Source organism: Myodes glareolus, chromosome 4 (assembly GCF_982192425.1).
Source record: "Myodes glareolus chromosome 4, mMyoGla1.1, whole genome shotgun sequence".
In the NCBI taxonomy this organism is placed as follows: Eukaryota; Metazoa; Chordata; class Mammalia; order Rodentia; family Cricetidae; genus Myodes; species Myodes glareolus.
In genome coordinates, this window is record NC_142029.1 from 25,849,323 (window position 1) to 25,871,236 (window position 21,914).

Genomic DNA, 21,914 nt, shown 5'->3' on the forward strand with positions numbered 1-21,914 from the left:
TACAAAGAAAAAAACTTGGAGAAATGTGTAAAAGTAGAATTATAATTAAGAATGCTATTTAGATTTTAAAAGGGAGGGCTAAGGCATTATTCTTTTATAAACATTCTGTGAGTTTTAAATCTATTGTCACCATATAGTCAGAGCTGCCTACTTTTGTATTCTTATATTAAAATTTACCATTTGCCTTCCAGCTTGAAAATCTTAGTCTAATACATAAGAGGCGAACATTTAGATGAGACTTTAGATAGCACTGAAAGCCATGCATATTGTATTACTCAGTTAAACTGATGCAAAGGGAACTGTGAAGGTGAACTAGCAAGGGCTCAGAAACACGAGTTACCATTTACAAGACTCCTGACAGCCGGGTGGTGGCGGCGCACGCCTTTAATCCCAGCACTTGGGAGGCAGAAGCAGGTGGATCTCTGAGTTCGAGACCAGCCTGGTCTACAAGAGCAGGTTTCAGGACAGGCACCAAAGCTACAGAGAAACCTTGTCTTGAAAACAACAACAACAACAACAACAAAAGACTCCTGACATACTAACAAATGCAGTGGAACTTTTCACAGTTCTTCACTTCTTCTACTCTATGAACAGGAAGTGGCAAACTAAGACCATCTGTGGGAGAAATTAACCCTGACACAAATCACCACTTCCTGGTTTAAAAAGCTGCAGAGCTTTGCACTATTTTAGAATTTTCTACTTATATCTCAATTAAATAAGACAGCTGTACCCATTAGATCTGATCGGACTAACAAAAGATGAGAAATCAGGAGTTAGTCCTACAACCTAGGGAAGAATCCTCAATTTTTCTTCAGGCCATAACATACATGACAGAATAAAAGCCGAACGGTGAAGCGCTGCTGGGGAGAGAATTCTGAGCCTTGGAAATACTAAGCAAGTACTGTACCAGTGAACTATTGTCCTGAACCCGGGTGTGTACTTTAACAACTTATGTGTATGTGTATGTGCTTCTGTCTTAGTGTTGCTGTGACAAGCTAACCATCTGGGTTTTTGGAGGAATGTGGAAGACTAGAAAAGCAATTGTACACTGTAAGTGGGGTTAAGAGGCCATCCCAGTTGGAGCTTTCTAACTGTAGAGTTGAGAACTGCGTAGAATTTGGAGACCTCGCTCAAGAGACTTCAGAGAACAGTGTTAGCAATCAGACTAGAGACAATTCTTGTGACAGTCTTGCAAAGACTGTGGTTGCTTTCTGCCCCTGTCCTAAGAACCTGCCTGAGGCTAACGTAAAGAGTTTTGTACTAACTTTGTTGACAGAGGTGGTTTCAAGACAGCCTGATATTAACTCCATTATGTAGTTATGAGTGGTCACTCTTATGCAGGTCTAAAAGAACAAGCAGGGCAAAAAAATAAAAATTTACACTTTGAGAAGAAAAAGTACATCAGGAAATTTAATGTTGTAACCAAGTCTTATGCTCAAAGGTATGAGAAGTTTAAATAAAGGTCTGATGTCAAATGAAACAAAGGAAGCGGTGACTCAAGGCAAGACCAACTTGTCTTAGTTGCTTTTCTGCTGCTGTGAAGAAACACCATGACCCAGGCAACTGAGAGAATCAAGTTTACTGGGTGCTCACAGTTCAGAGGGTATGGAAATGATCAACCTGGAGGAAAGCATGAAGTGGGGATGGGGGAGAACAAGCATGCATGAACCTGGAGCAGCAGCTCAGAGCTTAATCCTGATCCACAAGCACAAGACAGAGAGAGCTAACTGGGAACGGTATGGGCTTTTGAAACCTTTTACCTGCACACATACATGTACCTCACACACACATGCATATGCTCACAAGTACTTATACACACACAGGAAATGTGTCTCAAGTGTTAGTCTGGAAGTAACGATGAGTTTGACATTTACCATGAGGGGAATTTAAGATGTGAACAGATGTTTTGTCTTCAATCAAATCTTTGTTCACAAAGAATCTTCTATGTGAACTCTTCTTGAAAAATCAAAGTTCGGAAAGCTCTGAGATTTCCATTTTCTCTCCGTGATTAACTCATGATCACCTCAAAAACCAAACTTCTCGAAAACGAAACCAGCTGCATCTCCTCTGCTCCATCCATGTTGCCAAGAAAGTCACCTCTGCAACAGGAAAACCTCTATACGAGTCACCAGACTCTAAGCCAGGAACTGCCTTGTCTGGACTTTTAACAATTCAGTCGGGCTTGTTCACTTAGAGGTTAAGGAAAAACTACAGTCACTGGAAAAAAAAATCTTAAAAACAAACAGCAAATCCCTCACTTTACACATTACTGCAATGGGGAAAAAAAAAAGATTGCCAAATCACTCGAGTTAATTCTGGGAAAAATGACAACTACATTCCAATGATGCTGAAAAAAATAGGCATCAAGACATGGACTGGATCTCTGGATCTCCCCATGTACCCATGTACTGAACATTATCGTTCTATCCATTCATTTAGAAGCTGAGAAGAAAGACTAGAAGTCAGGTGTAGTGGTACATGCCTTTAATCCCAGCACTTGGAAGACAGAGGCAGATCTCTGAGTTTGAGGCCAGCCTGGTCTACAGGGTAAGTTCCAGAACAGCCAAAGCTACATAGTTGAGACCCTGTCTCAAAAAAACAACAAAGGAAGAAAGGGAGGGAGGAAGGGAGGGAAGGAGAGAGAGAGGGAGGGAGGGAGGGAGGCAAGGATGGAGGGAAGGAGGGAGAAAGAAAAAGGAAAGACTAAAATAACAATTAAGTCACAATATGACAATACAAAAACTGCAAACAAAGGATAGTCATGTTCCCTCTCAGACTCAGTTCTTTAAGTAGGAACTATAAAGAGTGTTATCCATGCCATGGGGCTGAAACAACCTTAGCAATAATTTGATTGTTTTCTAGGAAAATTCTGAGTCACTTTGTTTACAAAAATTTTAGGTTATATAGTGCAAAATATAAAACTTAGAAATTTACCTCCCCCAGTTAATATGAATCAACAAATTGGGGAAGGGAGCAGGAGAGGAAGGCCTGTACCAAGTTACTGGAGGAAGAAAGAGAACTCTAAAGGCATACTCGTTCCTTCCCAGCTACCCTCTCTGTGGAAACACTCAGTAACTAGAGGTTGTGAAATCAACCCAAGAGAAAACTCAGCTCTGAATCTAGTTGGCAAAGCCTTTCCTTCATCAAGTCCATTGGCATCCCAATGCTGCAGAAGAAGCCACTGATACCAAGCAATGTTAAAACCAAACGATGGAGTATGTGACAGTGAATAGAACAAAATCAGCAGAAATAACACAAGTAGAACACTATTTTTCTAATAAAAATGGAAAACTACTAATGATTACATCATTCTGATTTGTAAGCACATTCCCTTCTGATACAATAATTTAAAGCTCACAGCTGTGAGTATCATGTTTTGAATCTGAACTGTACCTCCAAGGTTCATGTTCTGAACACCCAGTCCTGGGCTGTGGGTGGAACACTGAAAGTTGTGGAACCTTTTGGTATGACCCAGCTAATGGAGGTAGCTCACTAGGAAGGTCATACTCATTTGGGATTCATGTTTGGCCACAATGTGAGGTACAGGAGGCTCAGGAAAGCAGCCATGCCTTTGCTGCCATGACAGACTGAAATCCTTTGTAACTGTGAGCCAAAATAAATCTTTGAAGATGTCAAGAATCTGGTCACATGCATGCAGAAGTAATTAGTACACTTTATACCCAATGAGTCTATCCATGTATGTAGTCAGTTCCCACCTTAAGATGATTAACCATTTTTGTAACTTTATAGGTGCTGAAGGATTCTGTAAAAATTTCTTCCCTGGTTTAGTCTTTAAAGAAAAAAAAAAGGAAGAAAGAAAAAGAAAAAAAGAGTTTTAAAAACAGCAATTAGCTTGATAAATCTTAAGATCTTTCATCTAATTCCAGACTAGAGATTTATTCTGGTCTGGCCCAGGGATGAAGATGAACACACACATTTTCTTTAATGTCTTTTGTTCACCCAGCTATTTGCCTCCTTAAGCTTTAAGAACACAAAGAATGTGGAACAACTATATTTAAAGTATAAAATGTGGGAGTTGTCGACACATGCTGCAGCAGATTTCAAGTTTAATCTGTATTTCCGTATTTCTCTGCTGCAGGATTCCAGTATGCAAACAAGAGGAGTGCGGGAAAGGAGAAGAAATCTTGCAGCACGCTCATGAGCCATTTTACAACGCCACCCAGACACTGCCATGGTCAGAGAACCTTCAGTACCATGCTCCACACATATTCTTAAAAGACCAAAGACACATTTCAAATTATTTTTCAGCTTTTAAAAAATAAAAACAGATTTAAACTAGGGACTAAGATAAAGGCCTCTCTAGCCCTCTGATAGCTAAGAAGGGGCCACGCACACTCCTGCCCAGGCATCAGTGTTCACCGGGATAGTGCCTGCACAGCTCAACTATTGTAACTAACCTGAGTATCTGTCAATGGGGTGAAGGGCAAAGGGCTGTGCTGTTTACAGGAAAATAGATGCAACTGGAAATAATCACATTAGGTCAATTAAGGCAGTCTCAAAGACAGACAGCCTACGTTTTCTTCCTTTTGTGGCTCCTAGACTTTAGAGATCTGTAAAATCGTGTATGCATATATGATATGAAAGCCCAAGAAAAGCTATTGAGAGAGATGGAGAGGACAGGAGGGGGAGGAAGAAATGAGGACAAGAGAATAAGCTCAACATACATTTTACACAAAAACTTAAAATTGTTTAAATGCACAGGTATTTCCACCAACTCATTCCCAGTGTTGGGTAGGAAAATTATTCAATTTGTGTTGCCTTTTCTCATTCTTTCAAAACTGACAGCTCTTTCTAGATCCTGGAGATAAATGTTAACAATTACCCAGCATCCATCAGCACCTGCTTTCCTCAGGCATACATTTCAATTTACAAAATATATGCTTTTTAGGCATGTCATCCCCAGGCAATTAGCTGCCCCAACTGACAGGCATGTGAAATACAAAAGGCTCATTTGGAGAGCTCTAACCTGAGGTCATAGGCACAGAACAGATGACCTAAATTCTTACAGGGGCTGGAGGTGAACAACTTTCTTGAAAATAGCTTTGTGTGTCTGTCCTACCCTCCCCCCTTACTTCTCCTTGTCACAGCAGTCACTGAAGACTTTGTGCCTTATCCACCATAGAGCAACACTTTGAAGCTGTTAAAAGTGATCTTTGAACATTATCAAGATTACATAGAAACTTTCTAAGTATTTGTTATAACATTATAAAAGCAGCAAAACTTAAAATTCATTATTTCTACAACTATGTAAAAACAGGAGTTATGCAAAATAACATGCACTGCAGTAGAGTAGTTTACATCAGGACATGTGTCTGTATGGCAGGATTCTCAAAATCAGGAGTTGAAATTGGTGCTTACTCTTACATTACTCTTGAATTAAGTAATCTCAAGGAAAATATTTCATTCACTGTAACTGAAACAGCACTCAGTATGACTAGACTTCAAATTCTGGATTAGAGCAGCTCTAGGTGGCCACCCCTGCAATGATTTCAACATCTGTTGTTTATCTGGGGGAATAAAGAGGCACACCAAACTAGCTCATTCGTTCTGAGTGAAAAGAAGATTGCTATGTGGGGAATTGTTAGTTCTTTGTTAGTGTTTTTGTTATTATCAAGATTCCTCAGGAAAGTGAGCTGGCCAGAAGCATAGTTAATGAAAGTGAAGCAGGAAAGAAATAGAATTAATTACGCCAGTTCGCCTTCAGCAGTTACTCTAGCACTGAGAAGAGGTAGTAGCTATTTCCTGGGAAGTATGCCAGCTGGGGGGCTACAATCTCTAGCTATCAAACTACCCAAATTTGTTCCCCACTCCCTACCCCTATACTTCCAGTTTATTTGCTACCATCTGTAAGAGAATGTGTAAAAACAAAAGAAAAGATAAACACCAACTTCCATTTACATTGTATGTTTCGTGATATCTACACAGACCCAGGCAAGCAGTCACCGTATGCAGATGTCATCTGTCCACTCTGTCACGATTTCTAATCAGCTCAGATAATTCCAAGTTTGCTGTACTATAATTTATCCAATTAATCTAATCAGCTATGAAACAGATGAGGGCAACAATGCAATCTTTGATAAAGTGAGTTCATTGAGCTTTAAAAACTGCTCAGCTGAGGACATAGTTAACTTCTACACAAAGGGCAAAAGTAACTTTGGTAAATACTCTGCCTTTTTTTTTTTTTTTGAGATGGGGACTAGAAGTTGAGGTTGGACAGTCTTAAACTCAAATTCCTGATCCTCATACCTCAGCCTCCTGAGTGTTGGAATTATAGTCTTTTGCAACCATGTCTGGCTTACTTTCTTTATTTTTAGCTCATATTTCTATTCATAAGACCCCATATAACAACAGGATGTTAAACCTAAGAACAAAATAAAACAAAATAGGCACATACAGTATTTTAAAATAAATTCATGGGTGCAGAGATGGAAAGTTCTATATTTCTACATGTCTGGGAAGAAATCCAGAATGTTTCAAATAGAAACAGTTGAGGGCTTCTGTTTGTTTGTTTGTTTCAAAGCAAAAAAAGAAAAACATCCTCTGAAAATGTTACTTCTGCAATCAAAAGGTTGATTCCCAATGTTAAGCTCATTTTCCTTGCTTGTGACTGATACAAACTGTTCTGGCTGTAACCCTAAGTGACACCACAGAAAACGAAACAGAACTATGTACTCACTATGACCATTTCACAGACACATGGTCATTTCAAGATGTCCTCAGGCAAGCCTGGGGCAGAATTTCCATCTCTAGTGGCTCCCAGTTTGGCCCAGTGCAGTCATTAAGTCTAGAAATGCACATGACAGTGCTGCAAAGAAGTTGAGAAACACAGCACATGACTGTGTGGTGTTGGCCCCAAACGGTCTGCAAGGAGAATGAGAACATGAAGGAAGATGCTGCTGGCCATGTGGAAATAGAAGAGATCACTACCACTGGGACAGTAATGCCTTTCAGGAATTTCTGAGGGTGACAGAAGAAAGCAGTGGTGGGGAACGGGACTACATTCTGAAATTTTGATATTTAACCTACATTGGGTAAGCAATGTACATTTCCTGGTCTCCAGGCTAAAGACTGAGACCAAAGCTGAGAAGTGACAGGCTTGGTCCTTTTTAGAGTTTGCAGCCTCGATGGGAAATAGTCTCAGTCCCGTTTCATTAGCAGAACAGGAAATGTTCTGAGACTGCTTCATAGGCTGCAGGCAGGAAGGTTTTGCTAATGCAAATATAAAAGCCACACTTCGGTGATCAATGAAAGGACCAATGTCAGGATTTCATTTCCCAGAGACTGGGGCAGCTCCTAGAGCTTGATGCTGAGTCAGGCATTGCGTACTCAGAGAAGAGTGGTGGGTTCTGAGGACCTCCAGCTAGCACCAGAATGTCATCACGTGCTAAGCTTGCTCCACACTTGGGCCTCTTCAGAAGCAGGAACTAACGCAGATGATGAACCTAAAATGTCAAGCTGCCTGTTTAATGCTGTTTCTACAAACTAATGCAGGATTATGTCCCCAAAGGTGGAAATAAACAAGTGTCACCTGCCTATCACAAATGGAAACTATAACAGGGAAAACTTTCTTCTTGTTTATAAGCAAATTTGACTTAAAATTTAAGACAACATAGTATTCATTATACTATCCCCTTCATGTCACCTCTTAGCAGCCCGGCAAATCAAATACATTCTGGGTCAAGTCTGAAATTCTCACTAAATCCTAAGGGTTTTGATGGCTAGACAAAATTGAAAATTATCAAATATAATTATAAAAATGATAATACTAGCCAGGCATGACGAGGCATGCCTGTAATCCCTAGCATTCAGGAGGCTGATGCCAGAGGACTGTGAGTCTCAGGTTAGCATGGACTACACAGTGGTACCCTACTCCCAAAAATTCCGAAGAAGAAAAAAGGAGACATAGTATTAAAAACAAAACAACAACAAAAACCTATTGATTCGGTTCATAGTAGGTCAGCCTAGAGAGAATATTGATCTCCTGACTCAAAATCCCTTATCTGATAAGCACAGTGACATAAAAGATGTGACTACATTTACTGTGTCCTCTCAAGGGCCATCTTTCCCCCTGTTTCAGCAATAAAGAACCTGAGGCATCAACAGGTTAAGTACCTTGACTAAGGTGCCATAGTAGTGTAGTCTTTACCCATGAGAGATATATTCCAAGTTCACTGGATGCTAAAAATTGACAGTACCAACAGATGGTCCCCGACTATCAAGTAGTGTGAAAGAAATATATGCTTAGTAGAAGTGGTATTTTGAATTTTGATCTTTTCCTGTCTTGTATTCAGAATGATGCCCGCCCCCCTTTTTGATCCCTGGAAGCAGCAGTACACGGTAACAAGACGCAGCTCCCTATTCGCTGAGCTGCTGTGAGAATGAACAGCTAACACTCCAGGACATTGTGTCACTGATGGTTTACGACAGAGACACACAGAAGGTGGTGTTTACTGTGCTGTAGGTGCTCAGCTGGGACCCCCAGCTCACTCCTCTTGGTCCAGAAAGTCCCATTTCTCTTGCTCCAAACTCCACAGTCTCAGAGAATCTCCAACTAAGAAAAGGTACACAAGAGCCCAGTTGTACATTCTTGGTAGCTGCAGCAGCTCCTCCCCTGAAGTTTCCAGTAGCCCAAGACCCCGCCTAAAGTGGTTAGCTTTTGACCACACTTAGGCACAAACCCTGCTTGTGGAGGACATGTCATCACCCCTCTCCTACAAGGTATATAATCTCCCTGCTTTAGTTCGGCCATGTGATTTCTCTGGGCCCCACCTCCAGGGCTGGAGGACTAGTCCAGGAGTTGCTTTGCTCAAATATACCTGTTCTTTTAGTTTTTCAATTTGGCTTGGTCTGGCTTATGGCATCAGTGGAGAAACCTATTGTCACAATACAGAAAACCTGTTAGTAGACATGTGTGTCATCTGACTTTGCCCACACTTTAAACAGGTTATGCCATGTGACTCTTGAGAAACTTGTCCTTGTTCTTGGGCATGTACTGTCCTTTTCCTAAGCACCTCTTTCTCCTGTTTGTTGCTTAAATTTCTACTAAAATGTTTTTTTTTAATAAACTTTAACTTTGCTTCATTAAACAACTTACATGCCATGGAAAATGCATATATACACATATATTCACACATACACAATTGATCATCAGATATATTTTGAAACATAGCTCTAGATAAACCAAAAATGACCTGATCATCTTTTTTTTTTTTTTGTAGTGATGGTATTGGTACTCTGAGCTACATCCCCAGGCTCACCATGGCATCCTTTGAACTAGGAGGATTCTATCAATAAAGATCTACTTTGAGTTAAAAGTAAATCTCTCCCTTATAGAAAGACTCAAATAAAAGGTTGGGAGACGGGCAGAGGAAATTTTCCACTCATAGGACTGAAGTATCGCATGCAAGACTACTGGGATTGTGACATGCTGTACTCAGGGAAAGAGCCTATTTCTACAGGAAGGCTAGGAAAAACCAGAAACCGGGGTACTAGCTATGGTCAAAATATTCTTAGTATTTAGAGTTATCTCTTAAATATATAGAAATATCTTCTAAGATGAGGTGAGTGCTTGATATAATTTTGTATAATTGCTGTATCTTCCAATTCTGAGTTTATAATGAGGAAGAAACTATACTGCAAACAACAGATGGCCATAAAAATTAAAAAATAACAGTCTGCAACTCTGTGACATCACTGAAGCCCCTGAACCACTGGAGTTAACTGAGAGTTTATAATGCATTTCTTTGTTCTGATCATCACAGACTAACTGCAGATGGAGGAAGAAATAATGGAAATTTATTTCCACTCAAACACACTGAGGCCAGAACCACCGTGCAATAAGTGATAGGGCTAGGATCCTGGACGTGGGTCCAGGACTCCAAACCAAGTATTCTCCCCATTATATCATGCTGCTTCAGTAGAAGTCATTTGTGTGGGAGAATAAGAACAGATGCTTCTTGTTTGTTTGTGTTTCTGAAGACATGGTTTCTCTGTAGCTGTGGAGCCTGTCCTGGAACTAGCTCTTGTAGACCAGGCTGATCTCGAACTCACAGAGATCTGTCTGCTTCTGCCGCCCACGTGCTGCAATTAAAGGTGTGTGCCACTGCTGCCCAGCAAGAACAGATACTTTTTTTTAATTTTTTTTGAAAGTAATTTTATTAAATTATAAAAGTTTCCATTTACGCCCCTCTTCCCAACACCCTCCCACTCCCCCCCTCCCTCTCCTCCTCCCTCTTTGTCCCTAAGGGCAGTCAGGGTTTCCTGCCCTGTGGGAAGTTCAAGTTCCTCCCCCCTCCCTCCAGGTCCAGGAAGGTGAGTATCCAAACAGACTGGATCCCAAAAATCCAGTATATGCAGAGGAAACTAGTCCCAGTGTCATTGTCAATGGCTTCTCAGAAAGACTCCAGGCCAGCCACATTCAGAGAATCCGGCCACATTCAGAGAATCTGGTTGGATCACGTGCTCGTTCAGTCGCAGTCCAACTGGCCTTGGTAAACTCTCATTAGATCCGACCCCTTGTATCGGTGGGTGATAGCATCCCTCGCAGTCCTTCGTCATTTTCTTCGTCCTTCTGCTCCTCATTTGGATCTTGGGGGGCTCAGTCCGGTGCTCCAATGTGGGTCTCCGTCTGTATCGCCATCCAACGCCAGATGAAGAAGAACAGATACTTTTATACCTGCTTCTGAGGTTGTAATTTAGGGAGAAAAAGATGGCAGGCAAAAGAAAATTTTCTTCTTTAAATAAATGTCTCTCAGTCAGGATCTAACAAATCATTTCAATAATTTATAACAGAAGGAATTTATTGTATACTAAAAAGGTATCAGCAAGTAGACTTTATTTTAAAATAGGCATGTTTATTTTGTGAACCCAGATCTTTGCACATGCTAAACAAGTCCTTTCCCACTGAGCTCCTATCCTCAGCCCACAGCAGAAAGAATTTAAGAAATGGAATTGGTTATACAAGCCATGAAGTTGCTGAAAGTCAAACTGGTAGAAGGTTTAGCATTAACAAGAAGCATACAATCCCAGAGACCAGAGAAAGAGATGGTATTACTGCAGCTGAAGGCCTGGGGTCTCTTAAAGGAACATGGAAGCAAGGTGGATCTGCTTCCACGGGAAGCAGGACCACAGAAAATGTCTTTGCAGAAGAAGCCACCCCGAGGAAAAAGGGAGAACTCCCTAGCTTCTCTTTCTCTTTTTACATAATCTCTCACCTACTCTCTGTGCAGCTGAGTCCCCTCTGAGGTCAGCTGCTTAGGACCCTGGATGGCAGAGGGACAAAGAAACCTGAGGGGAAACTATGAGTTACAGCTGAAGACATTTGGCTATTAGAATCAAATGCGTGGCCCTGTGTAAGCCTCTGAGATTTTGGGTTATCAAGTCCCAGCAGAAGTTGATGGAAACAGATCTCCACAATAACGAGCAGGTAAAATAAATATGCAGGGAGAAAAATGAAATAGAGACTCAGAAGTGAAATAGTGACAACAATTATATCCTATAATTTCTTTGGGGAAAACATCTGCACTGTTCATCTGTGATCCAAAGGCAAAGAACAAGTACACAGACCGGCCCTCACCCATGGCCTGGTGCGCAGGACAGGCACAGTCAGCGACTCACTAAGAAGTGCTGGGACCCCAGCTAGAAGGGAAAAGCAGGCAGGATCATGACTATGGAAGCTTCATAATCAGCCGGGCAGTTTGGGACAGGCTGACCCAATGACCTGAGAGTGTCATATGCTGTCAAGTCAGGAACCAGGCCCTCTAAAAAGGAAGTCTATCCCTGAGTCAGCACCATGGCCAAGAAGTACTAATATAACTCACAGGCAGCCAATGACAGGGCTGGGGACTCCAAGCTTCTTGGTTACACCACTTCTATCCAAATACAGTACAGTACTGTTAGTAATTTACACTTCCTTCTCCCAAAGTAGAAAGAAGCACCGCTGAATGTAAGCAGCTTTTTTAGCTCATGTAATTATCCACCTTAAAGTACAAAGTCCCACCCAACATACCCAACCCTATTTTTCACAATTCTGTAGGACAAACCACCTCAGAAATGCCTCCTTCATCCTCTGGTGTGTGATGTTCCTGTCTCTAAGGGGCGGGATTCTCCTCTGGGGGAGGTAATACTCGTCCCCTAAATCCTGACAGTGCCTCCATTCGCAGTAACTCCACCTCTGGTCTCCAGGGATCCCACATGCTACTCTCTAATCTAAATCCCCACAGGACCTAGAATGGGTATGGTTAGACTACATTCAGCTGCTTTTGTTGTTTTGCATGGTAAAGTTTTACTTTCCCAAACTGACTTGAGCAGAAGGCCCACACTGTGAGCAGCTGGGTGAAATAGCCGTCTGAAAGAACGAGTGAAAGGAGAGCCTTTAAAAGGCCAGAGCCTAATCTCTTACTTATAGCTCTTCAATTGCAACCTCAGTTCTATTTGCCAAGTGAGTACCGGGCACTCAGTAAATACTTCCTGACACTGATTAATTACTTTGGACTACAGTCAGGTTCGCACAGCTCTAACTGATCCTACTGGGATGCATCTTAATGATGCTCTGAACAGAAGTTACGTATTTGGACAGCTTTAGTGTATAAACATACAAAAATGAACAGGCACGAAAGCCGTTTTGAGACATTTAAATTATTAGAAAAAGTACAAATGAAAGCACAGTAATTGGTACGCATGAAACAGACATCAAGAATTCAAGAAAGAGAAGAAACAGCAGTGCAATCCTGAACAAAACGCAAGAGAAGAGTTCCGCTACTATTTCCCAACCTAACCTTTGAAATCATCATTTAAATTGGTTTGGGGGCTTTTGATTTTTTTTTTCTAATCCACATACAACAAAACAAATGCCCACAATGAGGTAAATCCCAACTGCGTAATTATATTAGGTGACTAACACACAAACACTAGCTAAGTAAAAACCCGCCAGCAAAGTAAAAAGAACTGATGATTTCCTGTTGGATGGGAAAGTCTCCCTTTCCCAGAAGCCACCTTTTCTGAAAACTTGAAAAACATTCATGGAACTGCAGGTTGCCGAAGTTTGTGTGCTGTGTGGGAATGTCTGCCATTGCTCCAACCACCAGAAGGGCTTCCAGGGTCCGTGGAGAAAGACCAAAAAGCAGGAAGCCCAAAACCAGGGGAGACAATAGGCTTATTACCCAAGAGACCTTAACAAAAACACAGCCAGCCAAGCCAGCAGGCAAAGCTCCATCAATAGAGCCTTGACAGTGAAAAGGGCCAGTTTCTTTCATGGAAAAAGGGAATCTGTCCAGTCAAATGCAGCCTCTGTAGAAAGGACTTGTTTTAAAAATGAGCTCAATCTTTAGTGGCAAAATGAAGGGACAGCAATGGCTTTTGAGCTTTTTTGACCCACAGGGTAGGAATACTTTTTTTCACGACATATCTCCCCCACCCCAACACACACACCAAAGTTTGATAAAATCGTATCTGTGTATCTAACTTATACCTTTTTTATGACACTATCTTACTATGTAGCCTTGGTGGCTTAAAACTCCTTATGTAGACTAAGCTGGCTTCAGACTCGAAGCACCTTCCTATTTCTGTCTTCCGAGTGCTAGACTCGGAAGGGTGAGCCATCATGCTTGGCTGACACTGTATATGAAGTGGACTCTGCATTCTGACTATTTTTTCCCTTTCATTAAAAACAAAAAGTTGCTATGGACACACTAAATTGACTTCATGATCCAATAGTGAATTGCAATTCACACCAAAAAAAAAAAATTGGCTTATTGAACACTCTGGAAGTTAACCAAAGGTCACATACTCTTTCTTTTGTTCTTTAAAATCTATTGTTGGTAAGGAAAGGCCATTCTTTGGATGGAGGGAGGGAAGGTGAAATGAGAACTTCAAGACCTTTAGTTGAAACTAAAAAACATTACATCGAAGAGGACAATAATTCGGTAGGAGAAAGGGGTACAGATGGGACTGGGAAGGATAGGCATAGAGAATTCCAACAGTAGAAATCCTGTTCCAGCATGGTGCCTGCCCAAGTTTTCCGCCTCCACCTGAGATGCTCTCATCTACCAGCTTCACTAGGGAATAAGAACTATTACAAAAATGTGGAAGAGTTTGACAGAACTTGGCAAATGACCTTACTGTAAATTCATGGAATGGAAACACATCCTCTAAATGAGAGACCAGTTGCTTGCAAAACCACCCGCTCCAGTTAAATCCGTTTAGAGTGGTTATAGTACACATTGTACAAAGAATATAATGAGCCTCTGATTAGATAATCTGAATAATGGAATCAAATAATATCCCTTGACTGTATCCTGAGATTTCCCCAGCTCATCAGATAAAGATGCTGACAGCTATAGCATAGGCTATCATTATTAAAAATCACTAGTGCTTGCTGGAGGAAAAAGTCATAAACAGTCTGATCCAGCTGTGAACACTGAGTTACAATAATAACTGTCCTGGCAAGATATATCCATTGGTACAATAGTGGCATGAATGTTATGAGGTAACCAGCCTACTTCTGATTGAATTTAAGGCCTACTCCACAAGAGAAAACTTATGCCTGGTACTAGAAACCTGTTCAAGAATCCAGAGGTATCTATAGGTTATAGGCCCTAACTTCTACTATTATTTTGCTAATAATACAGTTTAGTATCCAAATGCCTTCTAAGTACTTATCTTTATAGCTCTATGTTTAGCTAGAGTTTCTGTTGCTGTGATGAAACACTATGACAAAAAAGCAGGTTGGGGAGGAAAGAGTTTATTTGGCTTATACTCCCACACTGTAGTTCATCATTGAAGGAAGCCAAGACAAGAACTCAGAAAAGGCAGGAATTTGGAGGGAGGACCTGATGCAGAGGCAATGGAAGGGTGTTACTTACCGACTTGCTCATAGTGGCTTGCTCAGCCTGCTTTCTTTTAGAACTTAAGACCACCAGTCCAAGGATGGCACCACCCACCATGGGCTGACCCTCCTCTATTGATTACTAATGAAGAAAATGCCCTACAGCTGATATTTTGAGACATTTTCCCAATTGAGGCTCCCTCTTCTCCAGTGACTCTAGCTTGTGTCAAGTTGACATAAAACTACACCATATATTAGTGCAACACTCAGCCTTAATCAAAGAAGTTTCTTTTTGCAAGAGACAGTGGTTAATACAAAGACAACTGGTCAAGTTCAGAGAATAAGTGGTTATGAAGTACTTAACCTTAAATGAGACATCTATACCACACCCTCTTCCCCCAAGACTCAGCAAAAGAGAAGGCATAAAGATTTTAGAGTCAGAGATTGAGAACGACTGTAAAGAAAGTGTCCTTTCAGTGGGACCAGGATTTATCCTGGTGCATAAGCTGGCTTTTTGGAGCCTATTCCATATGGTGGGGTGCCTTGCTCAGCCTCGATGCAGGGCAGAGGGTCTTGGTCCTGCCTCAACTGAATGTGCCAGGCTTTGTTGACTCCCCTTTCTGAGGGAGTGAATGGGGGTGGGCTGGAGGGAGGGAGAGAGGTGGAGATAGAGGAGAACTGTGGTTGGTATGTAAAATGAATTTTAAAAAATTTTAAAGTGTCTTTTGACAAGACAGGACCACTACACTCAAACTCACAGCAGTTATGCCTGCCTGCATAAACCAAGCTACTTAAGAAATCAGCTTGGATGGGAAAGGAGCTCATGAGGCCCACCCTAGCTGAGAAGTTCCTGGCAATTGACGGCTGCTGGGGGAGGAAGAGACAGTTTTCCTTAGGGTATATCCCCTGGCAGGTTGTCTATGCTCTAGTGAACCCATGTGCAAATGAGCAGCACTAATTTGACTCTGTGGCATATGAAAATAAATTTTAAAAAGGTCATGAAGTTGGGAGAACAGGATGGGAAGGGAGAATGAGATGAGATGGAGGAGAGGAGAGGCACAGATATGATCAAAATACACTACATTTGTGTATGAAATTCTCAAAGAACAAAATTTAAAAATGCATAAAAATCACTATCATTTCTTATTAGTTCTTAGTGCCAGGAAATCAGTGTATTAAGTACTTAGCCACCTTACCACTTACCAAAATAACCAACCAACCTGCACCAGGCATGTTACTCCATTTAAGACAAGAGGAAAGGAAGAATCAAATAAGTATCTTGTTTAAAATCATATGCCAAAAGTGAGAGGACTGGCTGGCATAATGAACTCAACTCTGTCAATCTGAATTCTCATGTCTATTTTGGCAGCAGTTATTTCTATGTGAGCTCTGAACTGTCTATCTAAAGCAGTGCTTCTTCACCTGGAGGTTGAAGGACCCTTTCACAGGGTTCACATATCACATCTCCTGCATATCAGACATTTACATTACAATTAATAACAGTAGCAAAGTTACAGTTATAAAGTAGCAACAAAAATAATTTTATGGTTGTGGGTCACAACATGAGGAACTGTACTAAAGGGTTACAACATTAGGAACGTAGAGAACCAATGACCTAGAAGAAAGAATGTTGACATTAAGATGAATTTCAAAAGCTTTTGACATGAATGTTGGTTATTGATACAAAGTTGTACAAATGCAACAATATAACTCTCTCTCTGCTGAAGGAGAAAAAAACTGTCTTTATCAAATTTTACTTTACATTACTTTTCAATTAAAAAAACCTAAAGTAAAGTAAACTACATTAGTGTCAACAATAACTTAATTATCCACTGGAGAAAATAGTTACTCACACAACAAGCACCTTCATGATGAAAGCCGCCTCCAGCTTTTGGGATTCATTCAGAGTATCCAAAATCATGATACTTCTCACCCTTGCTTTTCAACAGTCACACATGACTCTCCAAACCTGGCTAAGAATCTAAAATTGTTATGCCCAGTGCTACCATACAATGCTCTCAGATGAGATTTCCTCAGTGATCTCAGAGCACAATACAATTCACAGGAAACTAAGAGTTATCTTAAACACCAAACAGCTATTAGAATAAATATCAGGGAACATTAGAAAGTTCCAGAGAAATGTGGATGTAGTGATCAGTACCCATAATTCCAGCACTAGGAAGTCACAAGAAGACTGAGGGTTTGAGGCTAGCCTGGGCTATATACAAAGACTGTGGAAAGGAAAGGAGAAAGGAAGAGAAGGAGAAGAGGAGGGGAAAAGAAACTTCTGATGGAAACTCCTATACTCTATTCAGTTTTTTTAAAAAACATGAAGAACATATTTTGTTAGAACTTCTGCATAACAGGAAAATAATCACGTAGAACTACATCACTCTCATTATGCTACAACCTCCATCAGTGGCCCCACTCCTACCATCTCTCTGCTAGTCTCTTGGCAGTACATCTGTGTTCCTTTTACCTGACTATCTGTATGTACCCTCCTTGATAATGTACTTGATTATTCCTTCTTTAATGGGAGGAGCTACTGTGAGCACAGATAATAGGAAATCAGGCTCAGGGACACCCAGGGAAACACAGATGTCATCAACCCCAATGCAAACAGTGAGAGCCTTATTTTTCCTGGGAAAAAAGATCCACTGAGGCAGCAGCCAGGCCAATTGCTCTGATGCTACTTTTCGTCTAAAGAAGGATACATACTTAAGAAGTCATAACTTTCAGTCAGGATTCAATATTTCAGAACCATATTGAAATATTTATATGATTTAAAAAGGGAGAAGTCAGAATAGATAACATACATGAGAAATCACAGGAAGAGAAACACGTGGTGCTGCCTTTCCTATGGACTCTATACATACAATCTCTAAGGGTAATACAATCTTTAAGATTTGTATTGTATAGTTCCTTTTTCCTCTGCATTTTCTTTCAATTCTTATCTCAGTTTTCAGTAAAAATGCAGGGTTATAAAAACAAGACCACTGTTAACTAGAGACAGTTTTTAATATCTCTGAAACTCAAGCAGTTTGATGACGAAATTCAAGACAACTTCTAAACCACCTTAATCAACAGAAATGAAGTTTAAAAAAATCTATTTTAAAATAAAATCTGTACATCAGTGAATTAGATTTCTCATAAAGCATATCTTATAATGAGGCTACACTTGAGCTTAAATCTGAGAATGGAAGAGGGGTGTACATGAGCACTCTAGAAGTCACTACAAGCGATGTCTTCAACACTTAGATTCCCAGGGTCACAGCTGGTGAGTTGGGGTAAATACGGTAACTGGTCTCAGCAACAGCAGGGATCTCTTTGTCTGGAATGCGGAAGACCATCAGAATGACTGTGTACTCCTGGGCCTAGTGCTAATGTGATAGGAGGCACGAGGACAGAAGAGCTCTGTGCCCTGTCTGAAGACCTACTTAAGAAACAAGAGAAATCAAAAGAAATACCATATGCATAATCCATAGAAAATACCTTCCTTGTTTCTTTGGGGTCAGAGGAGGATGACATGCAGTTTTTAAGTTGGAAGGGAAACGTAAGAAACAGGAACTCTCAAAAGCAGAAACTCATGTCTCAAAGTTAGATAAGAGAAGAAAAATAGAACACCAGAGACTGGAGGCAGGCTAACCATCCTGGCCACACCCTAGGCCACACCCCTGGTCACGCCCACCATTGGAAGCTGAGACTTTGCAGGACCTAGCACTGTGCACACCCATCTTTAAGAAGTTCTGCAGCCAGATTTTTTTCCAGCTGAAATGAAGCTCTCATAACTGCAGGAGAGTCTCTGCCTTCCAACCACGGTATCTGGGAATGAATGACCAGGCTCAAGTGTAATAGCAGGAATCGCTATAATATACAAGTTGATCTCACACGAACAAGGCCATTTCTTTATTATTCTTGAGGACAGGACAGGAGAAACAGAAATAGATCAGAAATATAGAAAATTACTTCAGAGAATTTACTCCCTTTAAGTTACAACACAATACAAATAAACAGCTGTGGAGATTTATGGACAAATTCTCCATGGCCAGAAGGAAGACTATGTTCTATGTGCATGTACATGCATCTATCTGTGTGTCTGTGTGTGTGTTTCTATGTGTGTCCCCGTACTATAAGTTAAATTTACAACTTCCCTTTTATCGTTATTTTTACATACAAAAGCTATCTCATCTATATTCAAAAACAGTTTGCTAAATTTATAAAAGGCACACATTTAAGTTTAGAGATATGGAATCAATTTGAACAAGAAATTCTTTTTTGTTGTTTATTCTTTTGTTTGTTTGTTTGTTTGTTTCAATACAGGGTTTCTCTGTGTAGCACTAGTGCCTGTCCTGGAACTACTTCTTGTAGACCAGGCTGGCCTTGAACTCGGATATCCGCCTGCCTCTGCCTCCCAAGTGCAGGGATTAAAGGCGTGTGCCAGCTCAGTGGACATTTAGCCCCGTATCGAGTGCCGTAATGTAGTAACAAGCAATCAACTAACCTAAGCACGTACAGCAAGCCCTTCCCGATTCATTGTCTAGAGTCTCCCATGTGTTTGAGGTAATGAAAAGGACATTTACATTTACAGGAACGTATCTGAAGAAAGAAATAAAGAATCATGCAGTACAATCTCAGGTACTCTCTGAGAAGTACATAAATGAAAATCTACATAAAGGCTAGAAATAGTGAGTGTGAAAGAACAGGAATTGGGAGGTAGCTCAGCAGATCAAGTGTGGAAGTATGAAGACTGGCATTTTGAACCCCGGAACCCACATAAAAACTAGAAGTACTTAGTAGTTAGTATCCCAGCATACCTTCACAAGATGGACATGGAAGGCAGGGAGTCCCTGGAAGCCTGTGAGCCAGCTAGCTAGCCTGACATACAACACGAACAAGAGACCATGCCTCAACAGGGTGGAAGACAAGCACTGATGCCCATGCCTATGTTCACATGAACATGCACACACACACACATCATATATACACATTAAAAAAGAAAGAAAACTGTCAGGATCTAGAGAGTCCCTTTTCATTCCAAAGAGAAGGGAGGAAAGAAAAAGGAGTGAAGGAAAAGATAAAAGATAGGAGGGAATAAGGGAGAGAAAGGCAGGGAGGGAGGCTTAAGATACTAGAACAGGCTTTAGGTTTCTGTCAAAGTCTTGTACAAACTTAACCCAAACCTCAGTGTTTACTGATAATCACATGTGTTTTTAATTATATTCTGGAACTATGCAAGCAGGCCAGGCAAAAATCCCACCATGGCTCTCATTTACATGGCACCATCCCCTCAGAGGCATCTGGAGGACTGTAAGTGAAGACCGCCTTCACAGTCAGGCTTCCCAGTGGCCTTCTACTCAGACATCAGTTCTCTGGGGCTGTTTTAGTGAAAAGGGAAACATTTGGGGAAGTCCAGAAACTACCCTCCCCTGACCATATACGGAAATTTTAGAATTTCCTCCCCACCCCCCTTACGTTTTTCCTACAGTAAATCTCAGAGGTGGTGTTTCCTTTCCTTTCTCATTATAATTTTCCCTTGAATCTGACACCACTCTGTGAGGATGCTATTCTTATTTCCTGAGTTAAAAGTAGCATCAGCTCATCACTACTATCTTTTCTAATTCTCAATCAGAATTCCCCTACTCTAACTGAAAAGTGACACTTTTCCAATACAAAAATAAAATAATTAATTTTAAATCCACTCAAAATTGGGTTGAATTAGATGGGCTTGGTAGGGCACAGCTTTAGTCCCAGCACTCGGGAGACAGAGGCAGGTGGATCTCTGTGAGTTTGAGGTCAACCTGATCTACAAAGAGAGTTCCAGGACAGCGAGTGAGAAAGAGAAACACAGAGCCACATGGAGAAACCCTGGCTCAAAAAAAGTGGGGTGGGGGTGTCAATCTAGAAAAAAATATGAGTCACAGTTAAACATGAACTGAACAGAAAATGTTCTGGCAAAAGCCCTGCCTCTACAACTCTGTCTTACAACAATTCTAATCTTAAACATGTAGCCACGGGCAGCCTGGGCCACTGTTACTATTTGTTTTCTGCTATGGATGGGTAAGCACGCAATGCTAGCTACACATCAAGGACACTGCTACACTAACCCATTGAAGTGACTGTCAACACACTGGGCAGGAAGGTCACTTCTGAAAGAGGCAGAATGATCAACCAGGAACTTTTAGATGACCAGTAAGTAGGGCACTGCCAAGGGAAACGTGAAGCAAGGAAAAAAAAGGCCCACCAAAACTGTCTATGGACTTAACGGGAGGTTCATTTTGAACTCTAGACATACACTCCTACTTTCAGCGTTTTTACATTTAGAAGGAGTGTTGGGAAATACAGTACCAAGAAGCTTTGTGAGGGCAATTTCAAACTAAGGCTCTTGCTAAAGTCTGCTTCAGCATTCTCTCCTGTCCAAATGTTCAGGTTAAAGACACAGCAGATTAAGTTAGCTTGTCATTCAGAGGTCTGCTAAGTGTGGATCCTGGGGTGGGATGCAGCTATAGCCTCCCTACCTCCCAAACACATCAAGAGAAGAATACACCCAATCCGGCTGTAGCCTCAGGGGCACCTCCATAATGTTTACCTTTCTGATATACAGAGGGTAGTCTACTATTTGTTCTTTTGTCACAAGAAAAAAAGTGAGGTAGGCCAAAGAAGCCCAAAGGAGAGCTTAACACAAAACACTCACTTACACTAACTGCAGGCTTGAGCTTTCTGTTTGATTTGGGCGTTTGTAGCAAAGACACATATCTCAAACTAACCATGGAATTCTCTCCTAGCCTCTTTTCCTGCTCTTATCTTTTGATATCAAAAAGGCTGTGGTGGGTCACATGTATGGCAGTACCTGGTGGCAGGAGCAATCACCTCAGGTGGAGTTGAGCACTTGCTCTTCAAAGTTATTAGAACCTCCCACACAGGCGGGTGAGCGTGCAGCTTGCAAGCACTGGGATGTGAGGATAAGCCTTCATTCTCTTCAATCTCTCATCTTTTATCTGCCTGTCACTCAACACAAAACCAGCCCACAACTCAGTAAAAGGCCAAAAACTGGTCCGATGGTCACTGTCCA

General features: G+C 41.1%; 1 protein-coding gene across 1 annotated transcript in view; it reads right to left on the reverse strand.

The window, feature by feature from the left end:
* The window catches only part of Rab8b (RAB8B, member RAS oncogene family), a 69,519-nt gene that overhangs the window by 26,707 nt on the left and 20,898 nt on the right, over positions 1-21,914 (reverse strand). The window lies entirely within an intron of this gene.